This window comes from Cryptomeria japonica, chromosome 3 (assembly GCF_030272615.1).
Source record: "Cryptomeria japonica chromosome 3, Sugi_1.0, whole genome shotgun sequence".
Lineage (NCBI taxonomy): Eukaryota > Viridiplantae > Streptophyta > Pinopsida > Cupressales > Cupressaceae > Cryptomeria > Cryptomeria japonica.
The window spans coordinates 997,130,358-997,146,511 of record NC_081407.1 but is presented as its reverse complement, the minus strand read 5'-3'; positions in this window follow the sequence as shown (position 1 = coordinate 997,146,511).

Below are 16,154 nucleotides of genomic sequence, written 5' to 3'. Positions count from 1 at the left end.
GGAACATTGATGCTATTGGTATCGAGTTGCAAAATGACCAACAAGGTTTATGGAACATGTATTTTGATGGGGCATGCTCCAAAGAAGGATCAGGTACAGGATATTTATGTCTCCACACAGAAAAAACTTTTAGATATTATTTCCTCCCGAATTTTGAATGCACAAACATTGTAGAATATGAAGCCTTGCTTTTGGGAATTAACATCGCTAAGAAACATGGAATAAAGTTTCTCAGGGCATTTGGAGATCTAGAACTCATTGTGTCTTAGGTTAGATCTAAATACTCTTCAAAGAATAAGAGGTTAAAATAATATAGGCATGTTGTTTGGGGCACACTTGAATGTTTTGTTGCATTTTCTATTGAATGGATAGAGAGGAGTAAGAATATAATGGCATATTTCCTTGCAAATGTTGCCTTAAAAGGACCGGATATAACACTTGTGGGAATATCAAAAATTGAAATTAAAACTAGGCCTTCACTGTCAGATGATGTATATAATTGGCAGGTGTTTGAAGATGATACTAACCTATTAATGTTTTTGCAATGTATGGATGGGTATGGATAACAAGAAATTGATTGTAATTCATTAGTCCAGGTTGTAAATGACAAATAGACCCTTTTTGGAAATGAAGTTATCCAGTTGAGAACTAACAATATTTCTAGGGGATTGTTTGCATTAGAAATGATATTTGATTAATGATAGGAACACAACTAAGAGTGCACCAAATAAGGATGAAAACTTAAAAGAGGTAAATTTGGATACATATATCTCTCCAAGTAAGGTTTTTATTGGGAAGAGATTGAATGCAAAAATCAAACCTAAGCTTGTTGCTTTATTGAGGAAGTACAAACATGTATTTACTTGGTCCTATGATGATCTAGAAGCCTGTAGGGAGGACATTTTTCAACATGATAATCCTCTGAAACCTAATGCCAAACCATTTAGATAGAAACAAAGACCTATAAATCCTACTTTGGCCACCAAAATGCAAAAGGGATTACCCAAGCTTAGAGATGGAGGGATTATCAAGCCCATAAGACACTCAACTTGGGTATCCAACTTAGTTCCAGTTAGAACAAAAATGGGGATATTAGATTGTGTTGATTTTATGAACCTCAATGTCTCCTCTGTAAAAGACAATTACCCTTGCCCAATATGGAAGTTATGTTGCAAAAAGTGATTGGATGTGAGTTGTTATCCATGATGGATGTATTTTTAGGGTATAATCAAGTTAAGGTCAAGGAATCTGAACAATTTAAGATAACCTTCACTACTCCATGGGGGACCTATGTGTATGTGAGGATTCCTTTTGGACTAATGAATGCAGGGGCCACTTTTCAAAGAGACATGGATGTTATATTTGTATGACTCACTGATGCAATTTTGGTTGTATATCAAGATGATTTGACAACTTACTCCAAGAAGGAAAAATATCATTGTCTCCATTTGCAAAGAATATTTGATAGAGCTCTTGAATATGGGATTTCTTTGAACCTTAAAAAATGTACATTTGGAGTGATAGAGGGGAAATTGTTAAGACATATTGTTTCAAAAAATGGAATAAGGATAGACCCTGATAGGGTAGTTGTAATTGATAAGATCCCTATCCCTAATATGGTAAAAGAAATACAGTATTTCTTTGGTCAAATAATTTTTTTAAGAAAATTCATTATGAATTTTGCTAAAATAGTTAGTCCTATCTCTAAGATGTTGAAAAAGAATGTAGTTATTCTATGGGATGACCCTACAATTGAAGCTTTTCAAGCCATTAAGAGAGCTATCAAAGAGGCCCTTGTCCTAATTTCTCTTGATTTCTCCAAGCCATTTTAGTTGTTTTCTTTTACTTCATATCACACCATAACAAGAGTCTTGCTTCAAAAGAATTCACAAAACCATGAACAACCCATAACATTTTTATTAAATCTTTACAAGTAGCTGAGTTGAAATATGACTCATTTGAAAAACAAGATTATGCTCTTGTTAAAGCCATTAAAATCTTTAGGCCTTATCTGGTAGGATCTCTGGTTTTTGCTTATGTTCCTAATGCAACAATCAAAGATGTTTTTGTTCAAACTAAAACAACAAGATGAAGATGTGGATGGATTAATAGGATCCAAGAGTTAAATATTGATATTCAAATTACCCAAATTGTCAGATGTCAAGGCTTAGCAAAGCTAATGGAAAAAGTTAACTTCCAAAGGCAACTTAGATTAATTTTGTCCAAACTTTGGAGGATAAGGTATGTAATCTAGAAAGGTTTTCATGGTATTCAAATATAATTTTTTACCTAAGGACTATGAGATTCCCTGACAACTTCATTGATAATCAAAAGAGAACCTTGAAGCTACAAGCCCAAAGGAATGCCTTTATTCAGGGGGGTCTATATTGGAAAAACAAGGATGGTGTATTGTTATTTTGTTTGGATGAATATTAGGCAGAAAAGGTTCTAAACCAAATGCATGAAGGTGTTTGTGGTGGCTATCATATTATGAAAACCATAACCCATAATATTTTGAGGGCGAGATACTATTGGCCTACTCTTTTTGCAGACACACACAAGATGGTTCAAAAATGTGAATCATGTCAAATTTTTTAAGGGAAGTTGGAATTATCAAGTGCTTTACCACTCAGACATGTTCCATCAGATGCCCCATTTTACCAATGGGGAATTGATTTCATAGATGAATCAACCAACCACCTAGTGGGAGGCATAAGTGGATCCTGGTAGCCATTAATTATTTTACTAAGTGGATTGAGGCAATCCCAACTAGAAGGGATATAAGTAAGGTTGTCGAGGATATCCTTGATAATATTATCATTAGATTCAATGTTCCTGTTAGATTGGTTATGGATAATGCTATGTGTTTTATATCTGATGAATTTGTTCAATTTTGTGATCCATATGGCATACAATTGTCGTATTCCATGCCTTATCGCCCTCAAAGAAATAGAAAACCCAAGTCAAGTAACAAAAGTCTCATGAACATCATTAAGAGAGTTTTAGATAAAAACAAGAAGGCTTGGGACTCAAAACTCAAAATTACTTTATGGGCAGATAGAGTGACTATAAAAAAGGCTACTGGGAAGTCACTATTTGAATTAGTTTATGGGACAGATGCAAGCCTCCCTGTAAATAATTTGTTTCTTATTTATAAGTTTATACATGAATATGATAATGACATCTCTGACCCAATGCAAGAAAGGATTATGTAGTTCACAAAACTAGAAGAATGCAGGAGAGATGCTCATAAAAGAAATCTGAGGATGCAACAACAAGCGAAATATTTATTTGACAATAAAGAAATCCAAAGGTCATTTGACATAAGTGACATGGTCCTCATGTGGAATGCAAGGGCTCAGGCTAAATGAAAGCATGGTAAGTTTGATGCCCTCTAGCTTGGATCATATATCATGGCTGGATAACATGGAGAATATTCATACTTTCTACAAGATGTTGATGGAAAGAATCTGGAATTGCCTCTACATGGGTAGTTTCTGGAGAAATTCTTCAATTATCCAAAAGAAATCACCATTTTGTGTATATTTTCTATAGTTTTTTTTCTTTTTTCTTTTCGATTCTTCTGGTCTGCACACTTAGAGATCTGGTTTCTCATAACAAATTTCTTAGCTGTCTATCCCCAATTAGAGCCACTGTTGGGAGGTAAAAATTTTGTTCCAAGAGAAGCATTTCTTTCTATATTTTGAGGTATAAATGCAGGTTTGGTTTGTTTCCTTTAGTTACCTTAAACCTTAAACCCTAGAGCCTATGTATGAAAATATTTCTTTTGCCTCGTTATTTTTTTAAGTTGATCCCTTGTAGGCGGTTCCTGGTTGTCTGAGTTACTAATTATGTCTTTTCTAATGTTGTTTTGACCGGCCCCAAGTGTTAGTGTATCTAGTTTACTTTGATTTTCACCCTTCTACTATCGTGCGCGTTTGTCCAAATCTATGACCTAGATTCACGCACAACTGTGCGATTACTAAAAAGTGCTCACTAGTGTTAAGCCCACAAGCCCATGGTCAAAGTACCAATCATTTTGACCTATGCATCTTTGTCTTTGATTGAAGACCCAGATTTCTACGCGGTTGTGCAATTAATGTAAGATGCATGATAACCTTAAGTCTGGAAGCCCGCCTTGTCAATGTGGCATGATGACCCACATTGCAAATAGATTAGCATACATGGACCCATAAAATTTTTCCAGATGTAATAAACCTAGGTGAAGGTCCATTTGGTCCCAAGCAACTCATTTCGATCAGAAGAATAAAAGAATGATCATATTAAAGGCGATCGATAAATAGAAACGCTTGCACAATTGTGAGATTAGCTAGAACAACTCGTATGAGCTAACTCCACAACCTCAAAATCAATCAAGCGGTAGAACCTAAATAGTGCTTATGTTACCATGAGTTGGTGAGATATGATTGGTGAACTGTTACGTGACTAAAAAAAGATGCTCAATTACGGCAAGTCTGCAAATGCATAAAAGTGGATCACATGGTGACATGTCTTATTTTTATTGGTCACAACCTGAAATAGATAAATAGTTGTTGCTATCACAATGTTCAAATAGGAATTATAATGGCTAATTTGCCCCAACCAAATAGTGATGTACCTAGAATTAATGAACCAATTCCACTGTTATAAGTTGAATTCTTGGTGAGATCTTTTCACTTTGCTCTTACTCTGCATATTATGATAATTCTTGCATTCTCTGTTATCTCTATGATAAATTTTTACGTGTTAGGGATTTATTAAGGGTAAATGTTGTGCTTATCCTTGTGCTTTAATGATTTTCTCTCCTACCTCACTTTGAATTTTGTTCATAATTCTGCTTAATTGAGCACTATTATACTAATTTATGCTACTTAGATTAAAAACTCTAATTGCGGGTAATAAGTCTCTATTTGTCAAAACCCTAAAAATAGAAATGGTCGAATCTTCCAGCAATGATAAGAGGAAGTTCTCATATGAGATAATTTCTCAGCTTCCTGGATCAATAGACACACAAAAACGAGCTAAGGTCAGTGCTAGGCTTGAAGAGTTTTTGATTGACTATTCAGCTACATGTAGAGATCCAATTGTGGAGTTCTCAAGTTTTAACCTTTGAAGAAGATGTTATAACAAGAGGAAGGAATACATTCTAGTATGTAATATTTGGAATTTGAACTTGGAAAGGCTAATTGCACCTAATGTTTTTTTGAATATTGACCTAGTCACAACAATTGCAGACAATTATAGACTTCATGTAAGAGAATTTGTTGCTAAGGATGGAGGAAGATTACTTGCTCTCAATAAGAAAATAATTGAAGAGGTTTTTATGTTGGATGAAGCAAAATGACCTTGATAGGGAGGACCCTAGATTGCTTGAGTTATAACAAGAGGAAGGAATACAAGAGGAAGGAATACATTCCAATTGTGGAGTTCTCAAGTTTTAACCTTTGAAGAAGATGTTATAACAAGAGGAAGGAATACATTCCAGTATGTAATATTTGGAATTTGAACTTGGAAAGGCTAATTGCACCTAATGTTTTTTTGAATATTGACCTAGTCACAACAATTTCAGACAATTATAGACTTCATGTAAGAGAATTTGTTGCTAAGGATGGAGGAATATTACTTGCTCTCAATAAGAAAATAATTGAAGAGGTTTTTATGTTGGATGAAGCAAAATGACCTTGATAGGGAGGACCCTAGATTGCTTGAGTTAGCTTGACTCACACAAAGGCCTTTTTCTTAGCCTAACCCAAGAATGCTTCTCTCTATTCCCCTAATACACTCTAGGCCCTCACTACTGAGGTTTATTACTCTTCTCTTTATGAATTCACTTTCGTAAATCCACCAACTCACCATTCCACTGAATCTAACCAGACACCTTGCAGGTTTTCCTCTATCATTAGTTGCACCTTTGACTTCTCCTAAGTCGTTTTCCTCTCAAGTTTGGATATTTTCTCCTATTGATCCCATATTCCCTTGGATTGAGGCTAACAACCTAGACTCCGATCTACCATGCAAGTGATTCCTCCTCGTCACTGATACCTAGCCGGGATATCATCAAGCTCGCCTAGGGCCAATCTGCTAAAATGACCGACTCCATTCCCTGGTCTGCTACAAATAGAACTCTACTGTACATGACTATCTCTTCTTGATAACCTCCAATGGTCATGTGGATCCCACGATGGAGAATCAAGACATAGCCATGTTTATAATTACTTGTCACCAACATAAAACAAGAACAGAAAGACAACTTTATCTACAGAGCCGAGCTTGGAATGACTTCAAAATTGGAACTCACAAAACACATAAAAGTAACATCTACTCTATCATGCTGGTATTTAAAGATTTAAGCCATTAAACACTATTTACAAACACAAATTGAATTCTGAGAAAAAGGAACCAGAAAACAATCTTCACATTGCTATTCAAAAGAAGTTTGTTCCTGTGGAATTAACACATCCGACAATCCCAATCCAACTTCCTTCTAACCTTGTTACAGAATGCCCATTGGGTCTTTTATAGCCTCCTAAACATGTCTTGAATCTTTCCTAATAGATGAGACTCATCTCGACAACATTCAGTTTCTGACTGTAACTGATTTTTGGATTTTCATCGGGTCATCGGGTTAGCACCGAAACACTTATTCCGACATCTGATGGCAGTTTACAACTCACTTGCTTTTCTATCGGGTTGTCGAGGTAGCATCAAAACACTTACTCCGATGTCCGATGACATTTTACCAATTGCGCACTTCCTCGTCGGTTTCCATCAGGTCATCGAAGTAGCAAAAAAACATTCTTGCCGATGGCTGATGGTGCGCTTCACTTCCTCATCAGGTTATCTACATGGCTCCCAACCTGTTATGCCGATAGCCGATGATGCACTCCACACAATATGCTTTCCCATCAGGTTATCGGGTGACATGAAAAATAGTCTTTCTGATAGCCGATCGCTCCTTCCGACTTGCTCCAACCCGCTGGCGACCTCATCAACTCATCGGGGTAGGTGGAAAACACTTCCGCCGATAGCTGATGGTACCAATTTGACTCACTCCAACCGCTGGCGACTTCATCGGGCTATCAGGATAGGTAGAAAATAGTTCTATCGATAGCCGATGGGTCCACTCTGATCTTACGCATACTCGTCGGGGCATTGAGATAGGGTAAAACCAGTTGTTCCATTGGCCGATGGTTACGCTCCACATGTTGTCAGTGTCATCGGGGTAAGTCTCGCCGAAAACATGCACTCCAAAAAGAAAACAAAATGCACTCCAAGCTCCAAAATAGACAACCTAATGGACTAGAACCAGTCCTTATACCAAAATTGAAAAAGGGTATTTTCTCACCCTTAGGTGCTCCTGCACCATACTTCCCACACAAAAAATCAAGTCTCCCTTGGGGGTAGCAAGGCGACATCAATGCCCAGTCTTTTGAAATCGGATTCTGCAACCCAAGTGGCTTTGGCTTCAGGTAAGTTGCGCCACTTGATTAAGTGTTCTATATACACGCCATGCCTTGTTTGCTTCTTCAACCTGGAATCTAAATTTTTTTCCACCTATGGTTTAGAAATAGTTGGTACCAAAATATCATTGAGAGTAGTGTTCCCTTTTGGATTCGGTCCATCTGGCACTGCTACAGGACCTTTAAACTAAACCAAGTCTTGGGCATTAAACACAAGGGACAATGCCAAATATGTAGGTAAATCTACCTTATAAGCATTGGAGCCATACTTAGCCAAAATTTTGCAAGGTCCTATTCTCCTCATTTGAAGCTTACTAGGGACTCCCTTCTACAATCTTTCCTTGTTCAGATGTACCATAACCATGTATCCCACTGCAAATTGAATGTCTTTTCTCCTCTCCTCTACTTTAGCCTTAATCCTTTGCGTAGTGTCAATCAAGGTTCTCTGCACTTATTCATGCACCTCTTTCATAGACTAAGTGAAATCCTCTGCATGCTGACTTCTTCCTTCCAGGCTTCCCAAATCTCGAAGTTCACAAACACCGCGTGGGTGGAGTCCATAAACAATCTCAAAAGGACTCTTACTTGTAGTTCTGTTGACACTATCATTATATACAAATTCTGCCTGTGGTAGCACTTGATCCCACATCTATCCATACTCTTTCATCAGACACCTCAGAAGATTACCCAATACTCGGTTAATGACCTCAGTTTGACCATCTATCTACGGATGGTACGCAGAACCAAATGAAAGGTTAGTTCCCAGTCTTGTCCACAAAATTTTCCAAAAGTGTCCCATAAACTTCACATCCCTGTCTGAAACTATACTGAGAGGCAGCCCATGAATTCTTACCACCTCTTTGAAAAATAAATGTGCAATGTAACTACCATCATGCGTAGTCTTGCATGGAACAAAATGACTCATTTTACTAAACCGATCAACAATGACAAAAATACTATCCAGGCCAGTCTTGGTTTTTAGAAAACCCACAATAAAATCCATGTTGATGCACTCCCACAGTCTTTTGGGAATTGGTAAAGGTTGGTATAGTCCAACATAGGTTGGATAAGTCCAGCATTTGAACTAGTACCCTTGGCTTTCTGACACACAATACACTGCTCAACATACTTCCTGATATCTTTATGCATTTTCGGCCAATAATAAAATCTTTGCACCAATTCAAGTGTTTTATTCAGACCAAAATGTCCACTAAGACTTCCATTATGTTTTTCCTGTATGATATTTTCCCTCATATATCCCCTTGGCACACATAATTGACATCCCTTAAACAAAAGACCGCTCTGCAATGTGTAATCTGCATACTGGCTATTGCAATGATTATTAAACTCACTGCATACCTTGTATACCTCAGAAAAGTCTTCATCTTGTTTGTAAAGCTCCTTGAAAGTCTCCACACCTATGCTCTGCAAAGTCACTTCTTGAACAGTGATAAGTTTTCTACTTAAGGCATCTGCTACCTTGTTCAACTGTTCCTTTTTGTGCTTGATAGTGAAAGTGTATGCCTGTAGGTATTCTATCCATTTGATGTGTCTATTGCTCAACTTTTCTTGAGAATTGATAAAAGTCAAGGCTTGGTTATCTGTAAACACTACAAATTATTTGGGCAAAAGATAATGCCTCCACTTCCTAAGAGCTTGCACTAAGGCATAAAATTCTAAGTCATAGGATGAGTATCTCTTCTTGGTGTCATTCAATTTCTCACTATAGAATGCTACTGGTCTTCCCTCTTGGTTTAAAACAACTCCTACTACTATATGACTAGCATCACATTCTAAGGTAAACAACTTATTAAAACTTGGTAAAACTAGGATGGGGTTGGGTAGCTATCCCCTTTTTTAGCAACTCAAACCCCTGGTCGACTTCTTTAGTCCACCTAAACTTAGTTTTCAACCCACCCTTAATTGTATCAAGAACAAGAGCACAAATTTCACTAAAACCTCGAATGAACTTCCTATAAAATTGGGCAAGTCCATGAAAACTTCTTACCTCAGTAGCAGTTTTCGGTGTAGGCCAACTCTGTATTGCTTCCACCTTGCTAGGATCCATTTCCAAAGTACCTTGGGATACTACAAAACCCAGATAAATGAGTTCATATTTCATGAATTCACATTTTTCAAGATTGATTGCCAACTGTTCCTCATGCAATTTCCTTAATACAATTTGCAAGTGTTCAAGATGCTCTTCCTCTGTTTTACTGAATATGAGGATATCATCAAGGTATAACACTACAAATCTACCTATGTAATCCTTCAACACCTCATTTATCAACCTCATGAAGGTACTAGGGGCGTTAGTGAGCCCAAATGACATAACTAACCACTCATATAACCCCTCTGTAGTATTAAAAGTTTTTTTCCATTCATCACATTCTTTAATCCAGATTTGGTGATATCCACTCTTTAAATCCAACTTAGTAAAATACTTTGCTTCTCCAAGATAATCCATTAAATCCTCAATTCCAGGGATAGGAAATCTGTATCTTATGGTGATTTTGTTTATTGCCCGAGAATCAGTACATAATCTCCATTTACCTCCTTTCTTGGTTTCTAAGACCACTGGCACAACACATGGGCTTATACTTTTTTTGATTAGACCTTGATCAAGCAGCTCTTGTACTTGTCTTGCCACTTCTTTGTTTTGTTCACGAGTCATCTTATATGCAGCCTTATTAGACAGTGATGCTCCAGGTAAAAAGTCTATCTGGTGACTTACTGTTCTAGGAGGAGGTAGCATTGCGGGTGTTTCATCACTCATAATGCCTCTTGAGGTAAACTTTCTTGTTCCGTCTTCTTTTCTTGACTAGGTTTCACTAAGAGAGCATAATTTTCTCCATCTCCTTTCTTGAGATCTCTCAAAAATTCTTTTCCTCCGACCAACAACACATTAGGACCACTAGTCTTGGTTCCTTCATCCTCTACCAAAGATTGAATCTTGTATGTCATCCCTTCCTTTGTGAATGCATAGGAGTTCTTTTCTCTGTCGTGGATAGCTTTTCTATCAAATTGCCATGGTTTGCCTAGCAACAAATGACAGGCATCCATGGGTAGGACATCACATAAAATTCTATCCGATTATTTCCCAATTGCAAATTCAACCCATACTTGTTCATTTACTAGCACATCTTGTCCTTTATTCAACCATGTGACCTTGTAAGGATGACTATGTGGCATGCTACTCAGCCCAAGTTTACTTACTTCTTCTTTAGAGATGATATTTTCCATTGATCCTGAGTTAATGATCACTTTACAGACCTTACCAAGTATCTTGCACCTTACTCTGAAAAGAGACCTCCTCTGTTTAGGCTCTTCCTTAACCGGTTCCCTGATTAGCACCCTTCTAACCATCAGATTTTCACCATTCTCTGAGTAAAGGTTTACTTCAGAAGACTTCACACTACTAGAATCCTCTTGCACATAATTGATTCTTTTCTCTGAACATAATGAGGTTGCCTTCTTCAGACACCTATAGGAAGGATGACCAAAATTACTATAGTGGTAACACTTCATGTTTGCAAAGTATGAACCTCTGCCAGAACTTCCAGATCTACATCTGTTGTTGTTGTTATGACCTCTTCCTCTACCATAATTTCCTCTTCCATTGGATTCATTAGTCTGCTCAGTCAATTTTGACTCTCCTTGTGATATTACTTCACTTCCTCTGCCACTGTAGCTTCCTCTATAACCTTTTGAATCTCGGCCTCTACCTCTCCCTCTACTAGTGCTTTCCTGTTTCTTCTTATTCTTTTCTTCTACTTTCAGGGCCTACTGATAACATTTGTGAATAGTATTTGGACTCAACAAACTTAACTCCTCTTGTATGTTCCATCTCAGATCGTTAAGATACCTTGCTACTCTAATGCTTTCATCCTCCATCACCTTTGACCTTAGACACAACTTTTGGAACTCTTCGGTGTAGGTACTTACATCTAACTCCTTTTTCCTTAGGTTTTGTCTTTTCCTATGCAATTGCACTTCATAATCCTCAGGAAGATAAGTCTCTCTGATTTTTCTTACCATCCCTTTCCAAGTAGAGATGGGGATCTTACCTTCTCTTTCTCTCTCATTTTGTATAAAATTCCACCAAGTAACGACATCACCTCTCATTCTTGACTTAGCCACCTTAACCTTTTGGGGCTCAATCACACCTTCACACTCAAAATGATTTTCCATACCCTCTATCCATTCCATTACCATCTCTGCTTCCATCTTGCCACTAAACAGTGGTACTCCTTCCAAAGACTTTCCACTCATTGCCTTCAAAGCCTTCAAGAATGGTTCTTGATCAATAATAGGGTCTAGGGTAGGGACTTCATCCTCTATTGCCAACATTTTACCCTTCTCATCTATCTTCCCACTCACTTCTGATGTCTTGACTTCCACCACACCTAGTTTCTACTCAAACTGCTCCAACCTTTCCTTGAGCAATCGGTTTTCATCTTCTTGGTTAGCGACCTGCTTAGCCAATTCTGCATTGGTCACCATCTTTACTCCTTCTTCTGATACTAGATCAGTCTTACACTCTTCACCCCAAATATTTAACTAGCTCTGATACCAATCTGATAGGGAGGACCCTAGATTGCTTGAGTCAGCTTGACTCACACCAAGGCCTTTTTCCTAGCCTAACCCAGAAATGCTTCTCTCTATTCCCCTAATCCACTCCAGGCCCTCACTACAGAGGTTTATTACTCTGCTCTTTGTGAATTCACTTTCGTAAATCCACCAACTCACTATTCCACTTAATCTAACCAGACACCTTGCAGGGTTTCCTCTATCATTAGTTGCACCTTCGACTTCTCCTAAGTCGTTTTCCTCTCAAGTTTGGATCTTTTCTCCTATTGATCCCATATTCCCCTGGATTGAGTCTAACAGCCTAGACTCTGGTCTACCCTGCAAGTGATTCCTCTTGGTCACTGATACCTAGCCGGGCTATCATCAAGCTCGCCTAGGGCTAGTCTGCTGAAACGACCGACGTCATTCCTTGGTCTACTACAAATAGAACTCTACTATACATGGCTGGTTCTTCTTGATAACCTCCGATGGTTGTGTGGATTCCACGATGGAGAGTCAAGACAGAGCCATGCTTATAATTACTTGTCACCAACAGAAAACAAGAACATAAAGACAACTTTATCTACAGAGCCGAGCTTGGCACAACTTCAAAATTGGAACTCACAAAACACAAAAAGTAACATCTACTCTATCGCGCTAGTATTTAAAGATTTAAGCCATTATTTACTATTTATAAACACAAATTGAACTCTGAGAAAAAGGAACCAGAAAATGATCTTCACATTGCTATTCAAAAGAAGTTTGTTCCTATGGAATTAACACATCCGACAATCCCAATCCAGCCTCCTTCTAACCTCGTTACAAAATTCCCATTGGGTCTTTTATAGCCTCCTAAACATGTCTTGAATCTTTCCTAATAGACAAGATTCAACTCGACACCATTCGATTTCTGACTGTAACTGATTTTTGGATTTTCATCGGGTCATCAGGTTAGCACCGAAACACTTATTCCGACATTCGATGGCAGTTTACAACTCACTTGCTTTTCTATTGGGTCATCGGGGTAGCATCAAAACACTTACTCTGATGCCGATGACATTTTACCAATTGCGCACTTCCTGATCGGTTTCCATCGGGTCATCAGAGTAGCAAAAAAACATTCTTGCCGATGGCTGATGGTGCACTCCACTTCCTCATCGGGTTATCTACATAGCTCCCAACCTGTTATGCCGATAGCCGATGATGCGCTCCACACAGTATGCTTTCCCATCGGGTTATCGGGTGACACGAAAACTAGTCTTTTTGATAGCCGTTGGCTCCTTCCGACTTGCTCCAACCCGCTGATGACCTCATCGACTCATCGGGGTAGGTGGAAAACACTTCCGTCGATAGCCGATGGTTCCACTTTGACTCGCTCCAACCGCTGGCAACTTCATCAGGCTATCAGGGTAGGTAGAAAATAGTTCCGCCGATAGCCGATGGGTCCACTTCGGTCTTATGCATACTCATCAGGGCATCGGGATAGGGTAAAACCAGTTGTTTCGATGGCCGATGGTTGCACTCCACATGTTGGTGGTGTCATCGGGGTAAGTCTCGCCGAAAATATGCACTCCAAAAAGAAAACAAAATGCACTCCAAGCTCCAAAATACACAACCTAATGGACTAGAACCAGTCCTTATGCCAAAATTGAAAAAGGGTATTTGCTCACCCTTAGGCGCTCCTGCACCAGACCTCTAAATGAGGATGAACTGGCCAAAGAGTACAAGTCTCATGAGGGACTTTATAGAATCAAAATGCATGATTTTAGGCCAACACATTTGAAGATGGATGAGAGAGCCCTTACCCCAAGGGATCAAGCACCTTATAACATTGATTTGTTCATCAATTATTTCAAGGATACCTACTTTGCTCTGTGCTAACTCTTTGGTATTAATGTTGAATTGTTCATCCCTAATTGGATGTTGGTTTTGTATATGGGCATTCATAATAGGGATCATAATAGGCCTTTTGATTATGCAAGTGTGCTAACACAAAGGTTACACAAAGTATTTGGTAATTTCAAAGCTAGTCTCTCTCTAAAATTCAGGTATTATTCAATCTTTATTACATTTTTCTTTTTAAGGGTCTTAGGCCTTGGCACCCATACCTAAGGGTTGGACCAGTGGTTAAGGGTGAGGCCATCCCTACCCAAGAATGGAAATATTTATGGGATAGGCATTCTGGACAATCAAATTATTTTGTATTTCAAAATAATTTTGTTAGAAATGATTATTATTCAAGGGGGTGTGTCATAGGGATTGAGTGAGAGGGACAAGAAGATTTTAAGGCCAAAGGACTATGAACCAAAGAAAAAAGATTGACCATAATTGGGGGTCATGGTTCTACTTTAAGGACCACACCATTAGAAGAATATTTGGTAACCCTATTGCTCCAAGACTTCTGCCCATTAATATACTTGACAAGGTTGCTTTTTTGGAAATAATGTATCAATTATTTGAGGCAGAGAAGTCCCTAGTCAAGGGAGTGCATTAAAAGGGACCACTCCTTCCCTCTTAAGTAAGGGTAAGAATGTATCATTTTCTAAATAGAAGAGCTTATGATCTTTTCGATAGTATGTTGAATAAGTACAATCTCCCCCAGGTTGCCTCTAGATTCTATGATTCAAAGGGGTTATTATAAATCCTAAAGACAAAGAGCCCTAAAAATAAATGGGAAGAGGAGAAGGACCTAATAAGAAATGTTTCAAACTATGGTGAGGTCCTCAAACAAAAAGAGAGATGGTATAAGAATCGATACTCTGAGAATCTAAAGAAGAGAGTTGATAATTATTATGTCCCATCTTGGGATGCAATTGTAATACCAGAGGAGAAGATGAAGGCAATTTTTAGTGCCTATCCAGATGTTGACCAGATGTTGTTGTCTCATGAGAGAGGAAGGGTAGTGGAATAGGAGGCCCATCATGTGCAAGATGAGCCTGACTCACCTCAATCCATTGGTTCCCCTATTGGACCAACTTCCCCACCTCATAGCCCATGTCCACCATCACCCCCACTTGGATATAAGCCCCCATTCATTGTTCCACCTATTTTTAAAGTTTCAGAGTTACCCCTGGTGGCACCTCTACTATCGCCAAAGTCATTCAATAAAGAAACCTCAAAAAGGCCTATGGTTGCTTCTTCTTCATCAAGTGAACAACCTTTCTTTATCCTTAAGATCCCAAGAGAAATAACCCCATTGCAGAGTTTGTCTCTAGGTACAAATATGTGTTTCAAATCCTATGATGGATTCAATAGCTGGGTTGAACCACCAATAACCACTCATAGATTTGATACCAGACTTGGAGTAAGGATTGAGGACCCTTCTCCTGATAGTTCCCTTGATGCTTTTAAAGTGGGAGGAGATGTAATACTCATTGCTTGTGATGAATTCATGGGGGATGATACATTCATCCATACAAGAGAATTCTAACAATTTTTTACTTAGAAGCATTATGGAGGAAATGCAAAAGAAGGAAGCTATACCGCTTGACCAACTTAGTGAAGAAGAAAAATCAAGGATGAATAACAAAATTATGAAGAATGAAAAAGAGTAATTGGAAAGAATGACTCCAAAGATGGGGAGGAAAATAGTTAAAAGGAGTCAGATATTACTTTTGGAGGGATGAAATATCATGTTAGAAATTGTGTTTTATAATTTAATGAGGAGGCGAGACATTGATTTGGAGAATTTGGACCCTGAGGATACACATAAGCTATTCTTTCGAACAAATTCTTATGACCATCCAGATGTGCTTATTATATGGTGTTTATCTTCTATAATAGGGATACCAATAATGAATCAAGAATTGGATAGACTCTATGAGAGTCTACTTGTTAAAAGGGTGGTAGATACATCAACCACAAAGGCAACACACATGTTTGTAAATATTGCTAAGTATACACATAAGGTTCTGGTAAGAACTAATGAAGAGAACAAGTACTTGAAGGAAAACGTAAAGCAACTTGAATTACAATTGCAATCAAGGCCAACCTATAGGCCTCCAACTTTGCAGCAGTACTCATATGAAGACACCATGAGATTAAGGAATGACCTAGACTCAGCTAGGATTGAAATTTCCAAGTTGAAGAATGAGGGTGATTAGTTAATATTTGATGCAACTAAAA